The sequence below is a fragment of the Lichenostomus cassidix genome, chromosome 1 (assembly GCF_008360975.1).
Source record: "Lichenostomus cassidix isolate B80296 chromosome 1, HeHo_3.0, whole genome shotgun sequence".
Classification (NCBI taxonomy): domain Eukaryota; kingdom Metazoa; phylum Chordata; class Aves; order Passeriformes; family Meliphagidae; genus Lichenostomus; species Lichenostomus cassidix.
The window spans coordinates 98,329,819-98,349,966 of NC_139479.1; the positions used below are offsets into that span (position 1 = coordinate 98,329,819).

General features: G+C 44.4%; 1 protein-coding gene across 8 annotated transcripts in view; it reads left to right on the forward strand.

The window, feature by feature from the left end:
* The first annotated feature begins 14,600 nt into the window (after positions 1-14,600).
* Positions 14,601-20,148, forward strand: part of PHLDB2 (pleckstrin homology like domain family B member 2) — a 65,539-nt gene continuing 59,991 nt past the window's right edge. For 3 of the 8 annotated variants that reach the window (XM_085073200.1, XM_085073214.1, XM_085073204.1), the window contains exon 1: positions 14,604-14,921. The gene's annotated coding sequence lies outside the window, so the exon portion shown is untranslated. Of the gene's footprint in view, positions 14,922-20,148 lie in introns of all 8 variants that reach the window. The other 5 variants (XM_085073176.1, XM_085073195.1, XM_085073185.1 and 2 more) reach the window with 4 other exon arrangements.

The following is a 20,148-nucleotide window of genomic DNA, read 5'->3' on the forward strand; positions in this document are numbered from 1 at the left end:
TCATCAGGCAAAGCTTCCATGGGATTTCCAACGCCTGCCTGTGCATTCACTTTTCTTTGTTCCTGTGAACAGCTTGTGCCTGTTCACAACAATGTGTCACCTCCGGGTTATGACCTGTCGGTTGACAAAAATAAGTGCCAGGTGAGGCTCCTGCCAGGGCATGACTGCCAGGCTGAAGAATTCCAAGGAAGTGGCTCATTTATTTCCATGACACTGTGCTCCTTTGTGTGCTCCATAGAGCAGGTCTTGGCAAGCTGCATTGAAGCAAGTCTCTCTGTTTAAAGTGGAAAAAATCCAAAGCTGATAAATTTCCTCTGTCAAATGGGTCAGAGAGAGGACATCCCTGCTCTAGGCCGGGCTGGTGTCATTAGGTAAATGAGGGCTGTTCCTCAGCCTTGGAACTGGCCCAACCTGGAGCTGAGCATTCAGAAGCTGTACTAAAGAGGATGACTGCAAAGGGCAGGCTCAGGGTGGGGATCTGCAGCACCGCAGGGAGGAGAGCTTGCTGCTGCTCTCAGAGCACCAGCCTGTGCTTTGAGAAGCTCTGCAAGGAGCAGCAGTCTTTGTTCTGATGAGACACCTGATGTGTCACTTTTGGCCCAGGAAGCAAAAGCAGCAAAAACTCTGAACAAGCTGGGGAGAGCCAAGTTGGCACAAGTTGGCTTCTAGGAGACTCGTATCTGAAGAAGCATCCAAAAGTCTGAAAATACCCTATGAAAGGTGGAATCTTATAGGCTTCTGCCCAAACCCCACTGCTACCAGTGCTGCACTTCTGTTACTGCTGGAGTACAATGCTTGCTCCTCAGCAGCACTGGAGGTTTGAAATTTGTTTATTCCCTGCTGGAGTGAAAGGAGAACTGTTTGAAATGTTCCTCTTTTTTACATATATATTTTGCTTGTTAACTCAGTTGTGTCAATGCTTGGTTTTGGATGCTAATGGGATGTTTTAATTCTTGAATGTTTGTTTTGTGGTATCAGGCACTGACCTAACACAGGATCCCACTTAAAATTTCTGCCTAAATTGGAGCAGAGGCTTTTACTCCAGACCCATTCAGATAAACACAGCAGAAACTTGAACGTGGGTGTCCCACTGTCAAGAGCTTTCCAAAAAATGTAGCCAGCTTCTACTCATTGCCAGAAATGCCAGTTTTGACTGAAAGGTAAAAATTTCTTTATTTTGGCTATACTGTATCTTACCACATTGAGGCTAGCTCACAATACAGGTTAATTTTTTAATGTGTAGAGTTGTATTTCACAAAGTTATGAATCTACACTTAAGGCAAAATCCAGATCTTTCAAAGAGAACAGCCTGATGGAATATTTAATTTGAAAACAGATTTAGTTGGGGAGGGGAGAATGATTTAAAGAACAGGAGAAAGAGTGGAACAGGCCTGTACTACTCAGATTCTACTTTTGTCAAGGAAAAGGGAGATGCTGCATTTAAATACAGGGTTTCATTACTGTAGGAATGTAGAGGAAGGTGGTCTGCAGCTCTAGACGTTCCTTGGGAATAGATCTATATGTTTGAGAAAACTTGCAGTCCATGGTTAGTGTCCTGCTGAGTAGTTCTGAGGGACATAAACACAATGGCTTGCCTGGGTACTAAAAATGCACAACTTGTGATGCTGTTGTGCAGTTGCTGAAGGTAGTGGGTGTAAAAGCCACCCTTCATTTAAATCAACTGCAAAGTGCAATTAGGCTTTAGGGAATAGAGAGCTGAAACAATAGGAGCCACCACCCCAAAACTGAGGGTATGTACAAAGCTGTTTAAGAATGTGTTGTGTAGGTGGAGGGTTTGACTACAGGCTAAATTAGCATGCAGGTGGCTGAATATTGTTCATGTGGAAGAGAAACCAGAAAGACATCAGGGCAGCTTGCAGAGAAGGCATCAAGAAAGTCACAGCCAAATAAATACTTTCTCTCTGAGTAAAAGCTGAGTTTTCAGAAGTCAGGCCCCTGGAGCTTCAAGCAAGCAAGGTGTTACCTGCTCTGAAGTTCTCACTGATAAGTGAGAACTTGTGTTTAAGGAGTTGCCCTGAAATCAGAAGGCTTTGTATCAGGAAAATGCAGTACCAAGTTCCAACACTTGTCCACTGCAAGAAATAAATGATGCAAAAATATTGCCCCGTTAGAATGTGGCAATGCTCTGAAGGATGTCCTCATTATTGCAGTAGCAAAGAAGTAGGTATCTCTGCTTCTAATGGTAGTTAAGCAAGTGAACCTTTTATATGGAATGCAACTTTGGAATCCAGCGTGGAAAATACAAATGAACACCATTTAGAAGGAAAAGGCAGGTCAGAATAAAACACAAACCAGACTGACCTGGTCTACATCAATCCTACTGGAGATTTCTGCATAGGAATGTTAACTTTCCACACACTTGAATTTGGCAGTGAGAGTTGCACTTGGCTATGGAGGTTTGTTTTCTTTCTTTATTGTACAGTCAGCATGATCACAGTTCAGTTTTACTCTTTGATTACTACATTGTCCAGCACCGTCTCTCCCTTGAATGAGCTTTCCTTGGTTATTCACCTACCTCATTGCCTAGAAAACATCAGGGTTTTTACACAATGTTTGTTTTGTTGGCTAGATTTAGCATGCGAATGGGCTGTCTGCTGTGACAGAAAGGTTGTCCCTTGTGTCTTTGATAAAAAAAGGCTTTTGACAGTCTATTTATAAGACTGACCTGAAGAGTTTTCTAACATTACAGGTTTCTGAGACAAAGTTCAAGACTCTCCAGACTGCGCCCTTCACAGATAGTTCCTCTGGTCTGAAAGAGCCTGCAGGCTCCACGCAATTTCCCGTGCAACCGGGTCTGACTTTTATTAAAGCACTGTCTGCATCTGCCTTTCATTAGTTCAATGAATGATCACTAAGTGGAGATTTAGATTCTTTTTACACTTACATTGCAGAAAATGAAAAGCAAATGGGTTCAAGGTAAGATTGAAACAAGGCTGTCCATGATTCTGCTGCATTCTTCTGAAGCCCAGCTAGCTCTCTGGTGATGCACTGGCCAGAGCACTGGCTTTTCTGAGCTTTCCAGAATGCATTACCCAGAGTTCAACCTATTGACATTCTTTCATGTGTATTAAAGAAGTCTTTAGTCAATTTTCAAAGTGGGAATACAAGAAAGGCAATTATTTATTTCTCTTGAAATTGTGAGCAGTGTGAGATATGACACACTGTACATGGAATAAGCCGCCAGGGTCATCCAATCCAGTGCCTCACAAGCACAGGAGTGATTGGTTAGACCCAGAAGATCTACAAACCACCCATTCTGCATATACCACAAGCCACAAAACACTCCCCAGTGCTCTATAACAGCTTGAAGTTGTACAGCACAACCCATTCAAAGACACAGACTGTTGTTTGCCACAGCTGAGCCGTTGCAGTCACGGCAATCTAGCAACCCTTATCACATACCACAAGAGGATAGCAAAGAAATGCTTTGGCATTTTCAACATCCTAAGCACCAAACACCTCAAAGACCTCTAAATGAAAATGCTCTAAGGAATATACCCTACTCCACTCCTTAGCCCTACTTTTGCACTCTGATCATGTGACACACGCTTGGCACAGGACACACACCTTGCACTTGAGCATGTGTGTACATAAACATGATCCCTGGGGAGCTTCCAAAAACTTTTCTGTCTTCACAGCACAATTGTGGTGTGTCTTCTGGCCTCTCCAGAGCCAAAGAAGTGAGGTGGCACCTCTCTTCCCAAGCACTTCCAAAGCCTGTCAGCAAGTCACCCAAGGCTCAACAGCCTTGGACATGATCCAGCCCAGAAGCTAAAGGGTTTTTTGTCTCTCTGATCACTGGAAAAAAACAAAAGTGCTGATATGAATTTGAGGGGAGGAAAGTTTTGGGTCCCAGCCATCTGACCAGACACATCTGGGACTTTTGCTGTTCAAATGCAGAGCTTTTTTTCCTTCTCATGTCTTACTGGTGACATTTTATTTCCATGAATAATTAGGTGTGAATTGCCAGGAATATTTCTTCTCTCATGCAAAACCACCTTCTGTAATTTCAGAAACAGCTGTGTGTATTTAATATCACCATATCTGGATGCTTCTGCCAGAGTCATTGTACCCTGCTCTCTGTATATGTCCAGACAAATACAGAGTATTCTCACCTGCTTTTCTCCTCCTCTCAGAGCAAAACATCAAGTACAGCATTCAAAATATATGTGCTATGCAGGACCCTATAGAAAGTAGGTATGTTTTCAAAATTATATTTGGGTTGAATTTTGAGATTTAATCCAGTTTAGGTCTTCACTTACCCAAAACAGTTGCATCCATCTTAATTTTAAAAATGGAAATAGCAGCTCTGCTAGCAATCAGAAAATTTATTTTCTTAAGCTAGTTCCAAATGAAATGGTTCAGGAAAAAAAAAACAATCTGAGAGCAGTACTATTCTGGTAGCAGGTAGATGAGAGCTTTGCTTCACATGGAGGATAGGCTTGGACTATTGGCATCCAAACAGATCAGCAATGTGACATTTGTTTCTCACAGGAAAATCCTTTCCCTAGGGTACAGACAGGAAATCCAAAATGAGAGGAGGTAAATACCAAAAGACTACTGAGGAAAGGGGAGGAGAAAGAACAAAAAGCACAGTGTTCACTTGTTGTGTCCACTCACTAGGAAAGGCTCAAGAAAGAAAACTGCATGAGAAATAAGTGCTTATTTTGATATGATATGCAGTGCTGTGATTACAGGATGAACCACTTCCGTGCTGCAAAGCTGTAGTGCAGATCACTGTGCAGTCCAGTGAAGTCTTTATTTACTGTGCTCTTTGTTTCCTTAAATATCACTGAATTCCTTCGGGGGAAAAAAATAAACCAAAATTCACCTTATTCAACTAAAGCATGAGAAAGACCCTTAAGTTTGTTCACAGCACTTGTTTTTCTGAGTGCTGCCCACTGTGAATCAGCAGCTTCTGTGAAGCTCTTGACTCTTTCATGTTAGAAATTTCAGACCCAGGGGTGGGTGAGGATTACAGCAGCACACATATGTAATTAACTCAGGGATCTTTTGACTACCATAGTTTGTCTAGGCTCGCACAGTCTCTCAAGCTGCTTCCCTCTGAGTACAGGATGCTCTGTTTCAGGTGAAATGAGGGCTGGGAGGGGCAGGAGCCCACCCACTGAGCTTTGCAGTCGCTCCTTGAACCCACTGACGGGAGCTTTGTTTTGGAGTGATGCTGTCACATCAGCCTCCCCAGAGCCCAGCACACCAATGCCGAGCAGCAACGGGTGGGTAAGGAGAGCTAATCACTGAAACACAACGAACAGAGTGAGGATAATTCACCTGGGAAGGAAGGGCAATGCAAGGCTCTTCTGTGTGGTGCTGCTGAGATGCTCCGTGACAGAGAGGCTGTGAAACAGGGGCTCTGAAAAGGACATTCTTCACATTGGAATTGCTGACTTGAGGTTTTTGTCAGCTGGATCTTTGGGCTTCTTGCCAGCCCAGAAAAAGCTAACAAAGGCCATTTCTGCTGTTGCATATGATCAGGGAAGAAGGAAAGGAGGAAGAAAATAAAGGAGGGACTGTAGCATTTTTAAAAGAGAAACATTTTTTTGCAGAGAAGTAAAAATGGAAAGGTAGGACAGCTTCAAAACTGAAGCTACAATCCTACTGTGGTCAAAACTTAGAAAAGATTAAGACTCAGATGGAATGGTTTGAACTGGATTTGTTAATCAAAGGCAAATTTATTTTAAAGTGTTATTTTCACTTACTCAACATCTTTTTCACTCAGTTTCCTATGTTCTTTGGAAGATTCATGCTGTCTTAATGTTTATCAGGTTTGCATGATTTCTGTGCCTTCCAATAAAGAAACAGGATACTCATATATCCCTGTTTTTCAAACTGGCATTTCAGTTTTTTAGCCATTTAAAAGCTGCTCAACTGAGGTCAATGATTTCATGGTGCTCATAGCCCCTGGTCATGGCATATTTAACAAAAGTTGAGCTCTCAGATAATGTTTCCCAAACAAATTCCAGTACAGCTACATTTTGACATTCTCTTCCTGAGCTTTGACCAGTACAAGTGGCACCATTTCATTGCCAAATTCTATCCAACTTCTATAAAAAAACAGAGAGGTGAAAACAACATTTTTAATAGGGAACTATAACTAACTGTTGCTGTCCTTTCTCTGTATAAACTGTTATCAAGACTTTGAAGTTCTGCCAGCTTGTTTCCATTACAAGGAAAACCTGATACCAGCTGGAATTTTTGGAGTACAGAGAGAGCAGTGGCAATGGTCCTCTTGACTTAAAATCTATGCATAATGTCCTGGGGTTTAGGAACACAGAATAAAGAAACTGGAAACAATTTTCTTCTTAGAGGTCTCTGCCTTTTCAACACTCTAAGCAGCTTCATCTGTTAAAACATCTTTTTAATGTCATATCCACAGGAACTTTTCTCATTCTCTCACTAGTTTTCAAGGCTTTCATTCCTCGTCTCTCCTGCCCATCAGTGCTTCAAACTATCAAATGTTCCAGCCCTGTGCTTATCTGCCCCTTGAGAAGCCTCTCTGCTCACACAGCGTAACTTCTGCTTCATGTTTTGGGTGTTAGCTTCTGGGATTTCTCAGGCATCACTGCTCCTGAGAGTCCTCCAGCTTGCTTAATGCAAGCCTGGGACCGATGAAAAGGGTGATTAACACTTTCAGCCTAACAGCTGGCTACAGCTAGGGGCATAAAAACCAGCTGCCATGTCCTGTTGATCGCATGCATCAGCGGGCAGGTAAAGCTTCATAACCAAGATAATCTGTGGTAATGTCCCTCCTTGTATACACACACACAACTATACCCCTGCTTCATCTGCAAAACAGCACTCAATTTCAGCATGTGTACTGTATTAAGCTTTCTTCGCACCAATGTAAAAAAAATCTTCTGCAATATGTCGTGATTTGAGCCATATGGTGTGTAAGAAACAGGTGGAGCAAAGGCTGAGCAACAAGCATTGAAAGAAGAAAATAGCCATTATTTTAAATAGTCAAGATAAAGGATTACATTTGTGGCTATCACCCTCCAAGCAATTATTATCAGAATAGTCAAGCTTGAGAGACCTGCTGCTAACAGTTGTGTGCTGTATGTTGTCTGTGGCCAGGAATTGTTATAGGACAGTTTTTCTCTTATGAGTGTTCACAATCTACTGGTTTTGTTATGATTTTTTTCACCTCCATCAAGGAGATTTATTTCAATATCCCCATTGTATGATTCTCAAACCCACTAATGCCCTTTTCAAAGTGGTCGCTGGAGCACTTCCCAAGTAAATATTTGTTGAAGTCCTTATTAGCAAGACAATTTCCTTGAATATTTTCTCTTTCCATGAACATTCTTATTAGAAATGTTAACAGAAATGAGAGGCAATTTGCAAAATTTGTTGATATTTCTAGAGTAGTTGAAAAGGATGATTTAATCAGGGTATTTACAAATGCAAGCCTCCTTTTTATTTTGCCTTTTGCTTGACGTCTTTTTTCTTTTTATAACAAAAAAGCATGCAGTTCTATGTTCCTATAGCGAGTAAAAGCCAAAGCAGTCATCCAGCTGTTAAAATTAGTGTTAGATCTGAATTTTTTATGGATTTCCCACTGCATGGCAGGAAATCAGCTTTCATTGCTGTTTCCCCCTCCTCCCCATCCAGCCTCCTATTAGATTAATACCAGAAGCATGAAGTAACGTTTAACAGAAAGTTGTTGCTTTTAGCTCTGGGAAAACTTGGCAGCCTCACCAGAAATGAAGGGGGAGGGGGAACCTGAAACCTCCGTTAACTGAAGAGGAGATTGGAGGCATAAAGAAACATTTTTCTCCCTTTAAAATTCCGAGGTTTAAAAAAACACACTAATGACAAACTGTTCCTAAGTCTAATGAGGATCTGCTGTCATTCCTCCTCTCTCTTTGTGCATTAATCCACCGGCTCCTATGGGCTACTTTTGTGTCCCATTTCATATTGCTTAGTAATTTATGTCCTGCCAGCAAAGTGTATCACTGAAACAGTGCCTTTCCCTTTTTGGTTAGAACGGGTTTCTAGTTTAAAGGATGATCTGAGGAGCTTGCAATTTAAAAGAAGGTTGTTGCTTACCAATGCTGAGATGTCTCCCCTTGAGTGCTTTAAGGTTTCAGTAGTACAAAGAAGAAAAAAAAATGGAACATGTAAACAAGGCATTATGACAAAGAAGCCAGACTACCCCCAGCTTCCTATCTCAGATTTTACAGTGGTCTTTAAACTACAGTACAAAATTATAATTTATTAAAACAACGTGTTAAAGATTGTCATATGTTAATTTCCTGTGATACTGTGGGATCAGCAAGCATATTTTATTGCTTCCTGTGAGCCTAATCCTACATCAGTCAGTGGGAATTTCTTGGGAAGTGTGTGGTGTTGTGGCCACAGAAGAGCAGGCCAGAGCAAAGAGCAGATGTGGGGCTCTGTGCTAAAGGGATGCCCAAGCTCCAGGAGCAGCACAGAGGGAGAGGGACAGGTGCTCTCCAGAAAGCAGCTTAGACAAGGATACGTGCCTAAGTCAGCAGACCTTACATGGCTCAGCCCCTGTAAAACAGCATTTTCAAGCTACTTGTATTTCCAAAATATCTGTGTTTATTTTCTGTTCAGTTTACCTTGTGCCGTTAGCTGGGGCACTGGCCTGGAAAGCTTTAGCTCCTGGTTAAAGTGCAGAGTTCCCACCCCCGCAGGCTGGGCAGGTGGAGAGATGCAGAGCTTGGAATCTGAAGTACTTTTCTTTCTCTACACTAAGCTCAGGTGCCAAAAGCTCTTCCAGCAGTTTGCAGCCTGCACACAGGGCGAGGTCATCCGGAGCCCTCCCACAGTTTCATCCCCTGCCCAGCCCGCCGCAGCCCAGTCCTGCTACTGGCAGGATGACAGTCCCTGTAAGGAAGGTGGCACATCCAACAGCAGGCACAGGAAACTGTGTGCACCTGAAGGATGGCTGGGCAGGACCCCCAACATTGCCCACATTAACCCAAAATGGGGCTGACATAAGGAGGAAAGGGAAGAACAGAATATGGATTCATCTGGCATGGGGCATACATAAGGGGTATGTGCCATATCCTGTCTTATCATGCTTTGCATGCCAACAAGCTGTCTGGTACAGAAGCTATCCTGGCCTCAGGAGCCAGATTTCTACAGCATCCATCCGTTAAAAACCTTGGGTATTAGTGCATCTTCAGGACATCTGTCTTCGGGTTTAGTATATTTTGTCTAAGCATTTAAGGCAATTTTAAGTAAGGGCTGCATAGGGAGAGAATTGTTATAATTTACATTTTTCAGATGCTTTTAATCCTGCCTCTGTTAGGAGAAAACACAGACATCTGAGGCTAAAATATATCTCTGCATCTTATGCTGCCCCTATTACTGTAAGAAAGTAGTAACAATATTGTGTCATCCTTTGTGCTGCTAATGGGACATAATTCCACATTTGGGGGCCATCTGCTGAGAAGAAAACCTCTCAACTCTTCTGAATGCAGATATAAAAACTTGTCAGCAAAAACATCTTCATGAATCAGTTGCAAGAATATATTTTATCTAAGCTTCATTAAGCAAAGTTTTTTCCTTTACAAAAGCCCAAATTACTCCGAACAGAACAAAGATGTTTTGGCAACCATCTTTCTTTTTTGGTACAAATACATTGTTTTACCTCTTTTGACTCTATACTAATTAACTGAGTTTCACTTGAAGGGGAAGAATACTTTTTGCAGGAGGAAGAAAACAAATGAGAATTTATTTCAACAGGGAGTGATATCTCTTTACACAGATTAACTGTGAAATTAAAGTAGTAACTTTGGTTCTTGTGTTCCATGCCTTGCCCCCATTGAGATTTCTTGTGTAACCTCAGGCAAGTAGCTTAAATTGCTTTAGATTTCTTCTCACTTCCTCCTAAAGAAAGCAGTGTCTTGCTGACATTACCCACAGTATTGTTATATATCCATATAGATTTGATAAATAGAGACCAAAGGAGAATAAAAACTTCCCTGGCTTGGCATCACAAGAAAATCATAAGACCCCAAACTTAGGTGCAGGTAAGGACTTACTGTTTGCTGGGTAAAAGACTAGAAGGGACAACTATGGAATGAAGGTACCCACGTATCCAACCACTGAGTGCAAAACTATTAGCTGTCCTAATCTGTGACTATAATTGTAAACCAGTGTAGCTACAAAATTTGCACCACATCTTGTGCCAAGTGCTTTCCTACTGTTTTGGCATCTGTGAGGAGCCCTGACCAAGGTTTTGCTAGTGCTTGTAGTTTTCAACATGTTTTCTCACAGATCATGTATCAAAAATGGACTTGTGTACAGGAAAAAACACATTTCCACTACTGTAGAGAGCTTAGCAGCAGTAGCAGAGCTGGCTAATGAAGCCCTCAGCCACCCCCACTCACCAGAGCACACGCTGATTCTAGGAAAGGGAAGCAATTAATCAGCTGTGAAGACAGAGAGCCATACACAAGCTAATAGAGGAGTGCTCTTGTGATTTGAAGCCATGTCCATCCTGTGGTAGCAAAAATTCTTTTGATTACTAAAACACTCTATTTAATGAAGAAATTGCATGATCTGTGATTGCATTAAATGGTCCAGTTGCTTAATAAAAATGGTTACCTTTCCAACAAATCCTGTCTTGTTTGTATCTTTAGGCCATTATGGATACAACACTGCTGCTACTTAAATGAGTCATTATGAGTTGTGCAATTACAGACAGAGGGGTTTTTTAAAGGTAACTACTTATTATTAACAGAAAATTAACTGCCTAAATTAGTCTCACTTTAATGGTAGTTCTGCAACACGGTCATAATGTGGGCTAGACAGTCGGCATAAAGGAAGGGCAAACCTCCCAACTGTGCTGCAAATCTAAGAAAAAACTCACAGAAGTGCAGCAAATCCCACCTACCAGACCTGTCCCTTAAGTTCTGAATCCAGCTGCGAAAGCAGCCAGTGCCTGGTGATTCAGAAAAACAAAAATTATAAGCACTTTTTTGCCTTGCAAATACAACCTAGTTAATTGTGTACAACTGTGCAAAGGGAGTAAGGAAATTCCTTTCTTGACCCTTCTAGCAATTGACTTGTGCCCTGGAGCATGAGATTTGATTACTCATGTAACTTATTTTCCCCAGGCAGTTTCTTCTTGATAGCTCTTGTGTGACAGTTTAAGAAAGTTTCAGGCCAAGTCACAAGAACACTCCACTGGTCAAACCCTAACTTACACGGTTTTATTACTGATACACATCTCTACTGTGTGCTGCATTAATAGATTTTTTGATTTTTAACTAGGATGACCAGTGTAACTACAGGGTGTGCTTTTTTACACCAGAATGGTACTGATGAATGCAGTCATGCTCCATGTTGCCTTTTGATTTTGCAGAGATTCCCAAGCAGCCTTAAAAATCAAAATTCTTTCATAACCTTGAATCCAGCCTGCTACACTGTCTCAAAATGTCTTTGACTAAGTTACAACAGAAGAATCACTGCTTGCTTTGAAATTTCACCCAAAGTTCTGGTTGTGACCATTGTTATTATTTTCAAGCTATAAACAATTGTGCAGCTTTATTCCGTAATGACAAGCAACAGCTTCACAGTGGTTCAAAATGCTCTGGTTATATGCTGGAAAGCACTGAATCCTTACAACTTAATTTGTTGTGACAGGTTTGTTAAAAAAAGGTGCAACTTAATAATCCAATGGTGTAGTGGTGATGCTGGTTCAAGAAACAGAGGTTCAGTCCCAAGCACAACTATTCAGATCTGTTTGTTTCTCTTCTCCTCAATCACTCTAATGCAAATACCTTTTGGACCTTTTTCAGAAGAGGCAGAGGTGTTGGGAAGGAAGAGGTTTCATCTGGATCATTTTCTTGATCTGGTTTTCATAAAAAATTGCATCACCCCACCAAAGAATGTCACTAGTCATAGACTGTGAATCCGAATTAGTAGTTAAGGCACAAAATGGAAGAAACCAGACCAGTTTTGCCATCAAAGAAAAGATTGGGTGTAACAGCACCCAGTCATCAATGGGAACTTTTATCTCAACCGATTTTGTCAGGCTAGGGATCACCTCTCCTCCTGCAGGTAACATAAAGCCTGAACCAACTCCCAGCTGTGGGCTCTGGATCATTTGACAGAAATGCAGTCATGTCCACACCTGGTGTGGATAAAATCTGTAAAGGTAAGGGACCAGGGAATGCAGAGGCTGTGGTTGTGGGTGCCTGCTCAGAGATTACTTCAGTTCTGAACCAGATGAAGTGATTTCTCCTTCTATCTTATAGAAGCATGGCATTGAAGTATGGTAACAAAATGGCATTTTGTTACCATTTTCAATGCTCCTGATTAAAGCATGCTTTTTGCAAACATTCCAACATTTGATTTCTACTTATATGAATTTCCATGGAAACTAAACTTTTATCGGGCACAGTTGCATACTGAGGGGTGGAGAATTTTAAAAGCCTCTGTGATATGCAGCAGAGTTGATGTAGCTGTGCAATTGCTATGAAAATAGTTAATGTAAGCTAGGTGGACTGTTGAAGCCATCTATGACTTGCAGCTCTTGTGCAAGTTTCCATACACTTTTTCCTGACTTTCTTTAGTAGTAGCATTGCTGCTTTTGCTCCAACAAGAGTTTTCAGCTCTTTAGTTTATGGAGTTTCACTTGTTTCCTAATTTTTAAGTATTTCCTACTCATAAAATGTCCAAGACAGGTTTTCTGTTGTTGTTTTAAATTGCCAGACTCTTGCCTATTAAACATTACAGCTTACCAAGTTATTTTAGAGCCTCACCTATGGCTGGTTTTGAGTACTTATAATTATTTTAGAAGTAAATCCTATTCTTTATTTTTATTTCTTTTGCTGAAAAGAAACAGATGACACTGATTCAGACAAAGTTTTCCTAGCGTACAGGTACCAGGGGAAACATATGGGCTGCCTTACCCAGCTTTGCTGCCTCCTCACTTACTGGGTAGGAACTAAGTCAAGGAACATTTCAGCCAGCATATCACAAGTCCTTCAGAGTAACAGTTTTACCGCAAGAGCAAAGTTGCAGCTTTCCGTACTCCTAGGCTTCACTTTCCCTCGGAACAGTTTGGCAGACTATTACAGTTTTTTCCCACTTAAAAGGAAAAGGAAGATCACATGTGATGAAGGGAAGGCTGGCTGCTTTTGGTTCTGGCTGTGGCAGCATTAAAAGTAATTTTCAGTTCTACCAGCTGTGAGCATGTCCTTAACTCTGCATTGATTACAGACATATGCCTTTATTTTTTAAGTGGGTGTACTTCTCCTTGCTTGCTCAGTGAACAAAACAGAAGAGCCAGGTTCAATGCTAGTGGAAAATGAAGCACTGGGATGTTTGTGGAGGCATCACAGAAGAGAGCATCTAGGTTCTGGCCTTGTAGAGTAACTAGACTCAAAGCTTGTCTTTTTATAAGTAAACTACAGGAGACACTAGGACAGCCAAAGGCGCTTTTATTTTTAATATTCTCTAGTATTGTGGGTGTCACTATACAGATTCCAGATATTAACGAGTTCTTACAAAGTTTATATTGTAGTAAAGTACCAGTTCTAGCCAAGTAAAATATCCCGTGGCAGGCAGGAGCTGGATCCCAGCAAGCTCGGTTCCGTCGTGGCACCTGGGAGCAGTCAGCAGTCACAGTTCACCTGGCCGAGCGCGGCTGAGCTTCGGCCCGTCCCGCAGGACCCCCGCACAGCAGCTAAGTGCTGCGATTCCGCAGTTTCCCCCTTGGCAAACAAACGGGGAAAGGTAGAGTGAGGAGGCCACACAGCAAGAAACAAGACCGCTGTGCAGGATACTCTGGCTCACTGCCCTCAGCACGGGCCTCCAGGCTCGCTCTGCCCGCCGGGCTCTGCCTCATCCAGCTGACACTGAACAAGCGCTCGGAAAGCGAAGGTTGGTCATACACCTGGGCTCCCAGCACCCAGTGATCCCGGGCGTGGGACGACACCTCCTCGGAGGCTTTGTCCCCTTTTCCTTGTAACAGCTCCAGCCCCGCAGGTGGCCTCGCTGCCTCTGTCACCGAGCAGCCTCCTGAGCCAGGACTCCTGAAGGCTCCGGGCTGGCACCTCCAGCCGCTTGCCAAACACGGGACCGGTGCTGGATTGTAGGAGTGTTTTGGTGTGGAAACAGCCCCAGCAAGGGCCGGCCGGGCTCACCAGCCCGCTCCCTGCTTTGGGAACAGCAAAATGCTGGTGGTGGCAGCTGCGTCCTCCGGTGGTGCATGGGGACTGGACAGGGGTCTTTTGTATGCACGAGGGTGTCTCTGTATACACGCATACTTTCATGGGTGTATTTTTCTCAGGTAAGAGAAAATCCTGGATCCCAGGACACCTCAGGCAGGCAGCAGGACAGTGTGACCCCTGGCTGGGTGAGTGGCAGGGACGCCCCAACCAGGGCACGGAGGCAACCCGGCTCTGCTCCGGGGTAGGCAGGGCGGAGCGCAGCCCCCTCTGCCACACGGCTGCCCCAGGGATGAGGAGGATGAGGTGGAGGGCGGGCGCAGGTAAAGCGCAGCCCCAGCCCCAGGCACGGAAAACGGGGCCCGCGCCCTACCAGCGCCGCCCTGTTTGCTCAGCTAATCTCGCGGGCAGGAAATTGCTTGGCGACTCATATTTATGGATCGCGATGAGCTCCGCGGCGGCCCCTCCGGGGATATCCCCGCGCCCGTTTCCCCGTTTTCGCCCGTCCAGCCCCCTCTCCCTCCTTTCCCCCCCATCCCCGCTGCCCTTCGCCTGCCCCGCTCGCGCGACCCCGGCCTGAAGGGAGCGAACCATTCCGCCCGCGGGGGTGCCCCGGCCCCGCCGGGGGGCGGGCGCTGCGGCGGGGGGCGGCTCCCGGGGGCGGCGGCGCTCCGGAGCCGGGCGGGCGGCGAGGACCGGGATGCGCGGGGCGCGGCGGCGGGAGCGGCGGTGAGTGCGGGGGAAGCGCTGTCCCGCGGGGTGGGGGAAGCCGTCCCGGGCCGCGGGGATGGGAAGAGGCGGTGGAGCCCCTCGGGGATGGGAAGAGGGTCCCTCCCGGGCACGCAGAGCCCGGGCTGACGCCGGCTCAGCGGCTCGCAGCCTTCCCCGTTTTTTGGGCTACTTTTAGGGGAGTTTGTGCCACCACCAGCCCCCCTCCCCTCCCCCGCCTCCGGCCCCTTCGCACGTCTGACGGGTGGGGGCGGCGGGGTGCCCCCTGTGCCCGGCTCGGCAGACACCCCGCAGCCGAAAGGGACGGGGCTCCCTCCGTATCCCTCCCGTCACCAGCCGCTTCTCCCTCTTTGTCCGGGTGTTCCCCCCGGTTCCGCCGCGTCCCCGCCGGCGAACAAAGCCTCTGCCCCGGGGGGCGGCGGGTGCATCCGTCCGAGGTCCGAGGAGGCGAGGGAGGAACGGCGGGGCTTGGCTTTCCTTGGTTTGGTTTTCCATCGTCAATAATCTACCTGATGGAGGGGAAGCCGTGGGACAAGGCTCTTTGTCCGCGTTCCTTTGTTCGGCTGGTGGCTTGTAAAGGCTCCTGCGGCTGTGCGAGGGCTGCCGTGCCCGGCGGGGATGATTCCCGGCGCTCAGCCGCCGCTGGATGCCGGCTCGGCATCGCCGGAGTTCAGCAGCAGCAGCAGCCCGGCGTTCTGGCGGAGCGGCTTGCGGACGGAAATCGGGGCTAGGGTCTCGGTCTCTCCCGACAGATTTAGAGCTCCTAAGTCCCCCTCCGTGTAGCCTAGTCAGCAGCCGGGGTAGGATCCGTCGGCGCCCGGAGCCCCGCGTTCCGTGGTGCGTTCAGCCTGGAGAGCAGAGCTTGCTCGGAAGATACCTGCTGCCCACGAGCAAAGGGAGGAACGGGCTGGAAACTGCACTGCCCGCTCCTTCTCCTCCTGCCCCAAAGCTGCCTGAGGAATTTACCCGTGTGCAGAAGTGTAAATAGACTGTCTGAGCTTACATAAAGACTCAAGAGATGGGCTTTCTGCTCCTGCCGCTGAGGGTTTGCTTGATCTCACACACATGGCTTTTGTCACCAGTTCCTTTTCCCCCAAATGCTCATCTTGTCGACCTGTCATCTTGTCTCTGTGCCTTGACTCTACACGTGCCCAAATCCTGTGTGTCTGCATCTCCAGGGCATCTGGGTGAACATGCTGCCAGTCAGAACATGGTGAATTTGTCATTTTTGTGCCACACCTTCCCTCTCTTTTGGGGGAAGAGGCACACAAGAACAGCCTTTTTTGGCAAGTTTTCATGTTTAGTGAACTTTTTAATTTTTGCTTTCTCTATATTCTCGTGGATAATGTTCTCAAAGATAAATTACTAACATGGGAAAAGATGAGAGATGGGAGAAAGTAAGGCATGATAGAATGGAATTGCAAAGGATGAGGATTCTTTCCCACAGCAGAAGGCAGCAACGTAGGAAAGAAAGGAGATTAAGTGATCAGAAGATGGGAGAATGCCTACCTTTGCTGTCACGAGGAGGGGTAGTCTGAACTAAGAGGGTTCAGAGAAAGAGACACCTTCAGGGCTGTCAAGTAGTAACGCCCTACCACTTCTATATAGTTCATTTCACACAGTTCCTTTTCTACACCAGCAATTTATTTTGCTTCCATTTTGACAAATGCTAAATGGACTCATTAGTGTGTCCCTGTATTTACTGAGGAAATGGAAATCTTTGCCATCAGCCAGGACAGGAAGAGTAGTCATTTTTTTCCATATCAGCTGCTGTCTATGCTTATCAGATACAATTATCAACCAGCTCCTTGGAAGCAGTCAAAGACATCAGTTGACTATTGCTGAGAAGGAACAAAGCCCATCATGAAAAGTTTGAAGTATTTTGGGTTTAGATAGGAAGTGGAGATGGGGTGACCGAAAGATTGCAGATCCATCTTAGGCTGGAGTTGAATCAGAAGGACTGAAGATGTTTAAATGGGAAAATCTTTTTTGTCTTTGCCACTTGAAGATCCAGAGAAAAGCTGAAATAATCAAAGTGGGTGCAGGCAAGTGAAGGAATTAATGCTGTGATCACTGCACATGTAGTGTATTATTTCCATTTTAATTTGTTAAAATGAGTGGTTAATTCTGGTGTATGGTAACTGCCAGCAAGGCAAACAGTGTTTCCCGTTGAATTAAACAAGCTGCTATAAAACAATGTTCTGGATGTTTTGAACAGGTGCTGTTCATTTAGGATTTGTTTTAGACTGATGGAGCACATCCAAGATGCCACAGCAATCCAAGGGGAGTTTTCCCCTGTAGAAAGAAGGTCCTCTAGAGACTGCAGTGTAGAGTGAGCTGTGTAAATACGACCAAGTTTGGGGTTTTTTCATACTCAGATCTCATGCAGGTGGAGACAGTTTTTAAGTGAACCATTTCAACTTCCTTTATTATAGTAAATGATGTAACTGTGGGTATCAAACCTCTGTTCCTTGCCTGAGGGAACGCAGTCCTGGGACCTGCTGTTAATTGCTGCCCTGTGTTGGGGCAGGCAGAGCCATGGCTTGGTAGCACAGCAGTCACGGCGGGTGCCACTTGAGCTGTCACTGTCATGGTGTGGTTTGCCAGGCAAGTGTGATGAGAAGCATTTAGTCTGGGGGGCATGCTGGCTGCCCTGAGAGTGAGTGCTGGGAAATGAAGAAGCGTTGAAGAACTAGAGGGGATGTTTGGAAATATGGGGCAAGCATCCCGGGAAGGAGACAAATTGAGGAGAAATGGATGAGTGAAACAAGAGACACAGAAACTGTCAGAGTAAGTGGGCCCTGGAGAGAACTGATTAACAGAAGAAAGTGACAGGCACAAAGTGGCAGTGAAAGAAATCAGCACAGAGGAAGGCAGATCGTGGGCAAAGGTTGTCTGAGAGTGGGAAAATAGAATAGATGGGGGGAAATGGTAAGGACATCCAAGAAGAAAAAAAAAAGAGTGGATGATCTTTGAATCTGTTCTGATTAGTTTTTCTATCTGCTTAGATTTTCTGGGCCTTACAACAGGCTCTCATTGAATTTGTCAGGAGTGTCCTCAGGGCAAGTTTGTCATGTCAAGTAGGATGCTAACAGAGAAACTTCTCTTTAAGGCCCTTCTGCTCTTGTACAGTGAGAATTTCTGCTCCTGTAGGATACAAATTTGGATACATAATTGTTTTGCACTCAATCCCCTTCCTGAAATTTTAGATGAAGAAAGTCTGCATGTCTTGGGCTTCAGGAGTGAGAATTATATTGGTCTAGAGTATTTATGTGTATTTATTTCTACACCAGAAAAACTATGTTGTTTGCTTTGGGTTTTCTTAGTCTGCACAGTAAGCAGTCACAGCCCACCAGCAGAGCTTTCTATTTGCCATCTCTGTGTGAAATTTTAAAGTTTCAGTTTGCAAATCTTTTGAGCATACTCAAATTTTCAATAGGAAAGGAGTTAATGAAAGAGTGTCAGAATGATACCAGGGAGTTTGTCACTACTGTCATGAGATGAATCAGTCATTGGGTCAGATAACTGACTCTTGAGCTTAACTACCAGAAAGGTACCAAAATAGAAAAGATGAGCATGACTGGAGTTTGGCTTGTCCTCTGCCAGCCCTGGTTTTCTGCATGATGAAAGGACTTCATTGTTTTAACAGAAATGTCTTCTAGTATGTTTCTAGCTGTCAGTGGTTTTTGTTTGAGCAGAAAAGAATTAACAGTTTCAGGTAAGAGTAGCTGTTATGGCACAAAAGTTATAAAGCTTCAACATTTTCCCTGGCATTTTTATTTGTGTCTCTTACATCAATGGCTCACCCTCAGTTTGTAGTCACCCAACTGTAGTATTTACATGGTAATGAATATTTGCATTTTTGATGCGCATTTAAAATTGTCAGTTGTCGTGACCTGATTAAAATGATTACGTCTGTCTACTGGAAAGAGCAATTGCTGTGACAATGCCTACAACATCAGTCCTTATCAAACAGGAGAGAATAATATTTTAACAGTAAGACAAAGTAATTAAAAATGTCATATTTAAGTGCAATTTTGCAAGTAGTCGGGTGGGTTATTACAGTAAAATATATGTGGTTTACAAGGGGGTAATGTTATTTAGGGTGTTTTGTGTTGCACTGTTTTATTTCTCCTTCTCCAACATCCAGTGTGGTAATTTCTCAGAGGAAGAGGTAAGCCATAAGAGCGGCTTCCTCTGCCACTCCCTTTTCCACATCGGAAACCTGCAGGATTGCAAGGGAGTAGCTTAGTCAAATCTGATTCACAGATACTTGATTTTTAATTTATTAAGTGTTGCTGAAGGTGCCAAGCTGTGGGTTTTTGGAACTAAAACACCCTTTGCCTGTAACCAGACCTTGTGCTCACTTGCATGCAGGGACCTATGTGTTGCAGGATTTATATCTCAAAAAGACAGGCACTGAGCAGATTTCAGGGCTATGCTGGCAGGAAATTAGCTGTACCTTGGGGTCTAGGGTATGATGTTGTGGGGGAGGAGGAGGAGGAAATGAAGAAGGATACTTAAGGCAACCTTTAGATCACAGCCTTGCTGAGTTGTCCATTTTTTGACTGAGATGGCTTTGCTCTCTCTTAGGGATGTGTCCATTCATAGGTACAGAATCTCCACCAAATTATGGAGATGCCTTTCTGTGACTATATTGCTTTAGTTTGACAGTGAGCTTGGGGAAAGATGGATTTACACCGAAGTGTTTTGGAGGTAAACAGTAGATTCGAGTGAGTTTTACTTTGCCAATCAGATTGAGCCTATCAAGACTTTAGTTTGTAAATAAGCAGAGTAAGTCAGGAATAAAAACAGGTTTGATTTAATCAGGAGAAAGTGCATTGTCCTCAGATTATGCAGGAAAAAGGTAAATCAGGTTGGTAAAGGAACAGTCTGTTTATGCACGTAGGCATGCTAAACTGTGGGAAAATGAAATCTCCAGGCACTGAAGCCATCAGCACTCATTCACCAAATTTTGTTCAGGGTGTGAAAATTCAAGAGATTTTCTTGTTTCCAAAACAGTGTGTGTTTCACTGGAATAGTTGAAACAGACACTAATCATTTGAAGATCTTGTTGCAGAACAAATGAAACTCTAATGATGTGCAGACGCTGCCAATGATGGGCTTTTGTCCTCACCCTCCATCACTCGGGGTTTCATCTGTTTTCCAGGAGTCACAATACACTGCTGTAGGAGTTTCTGAAGAGAAATGTCAGAGATAGTAGAGG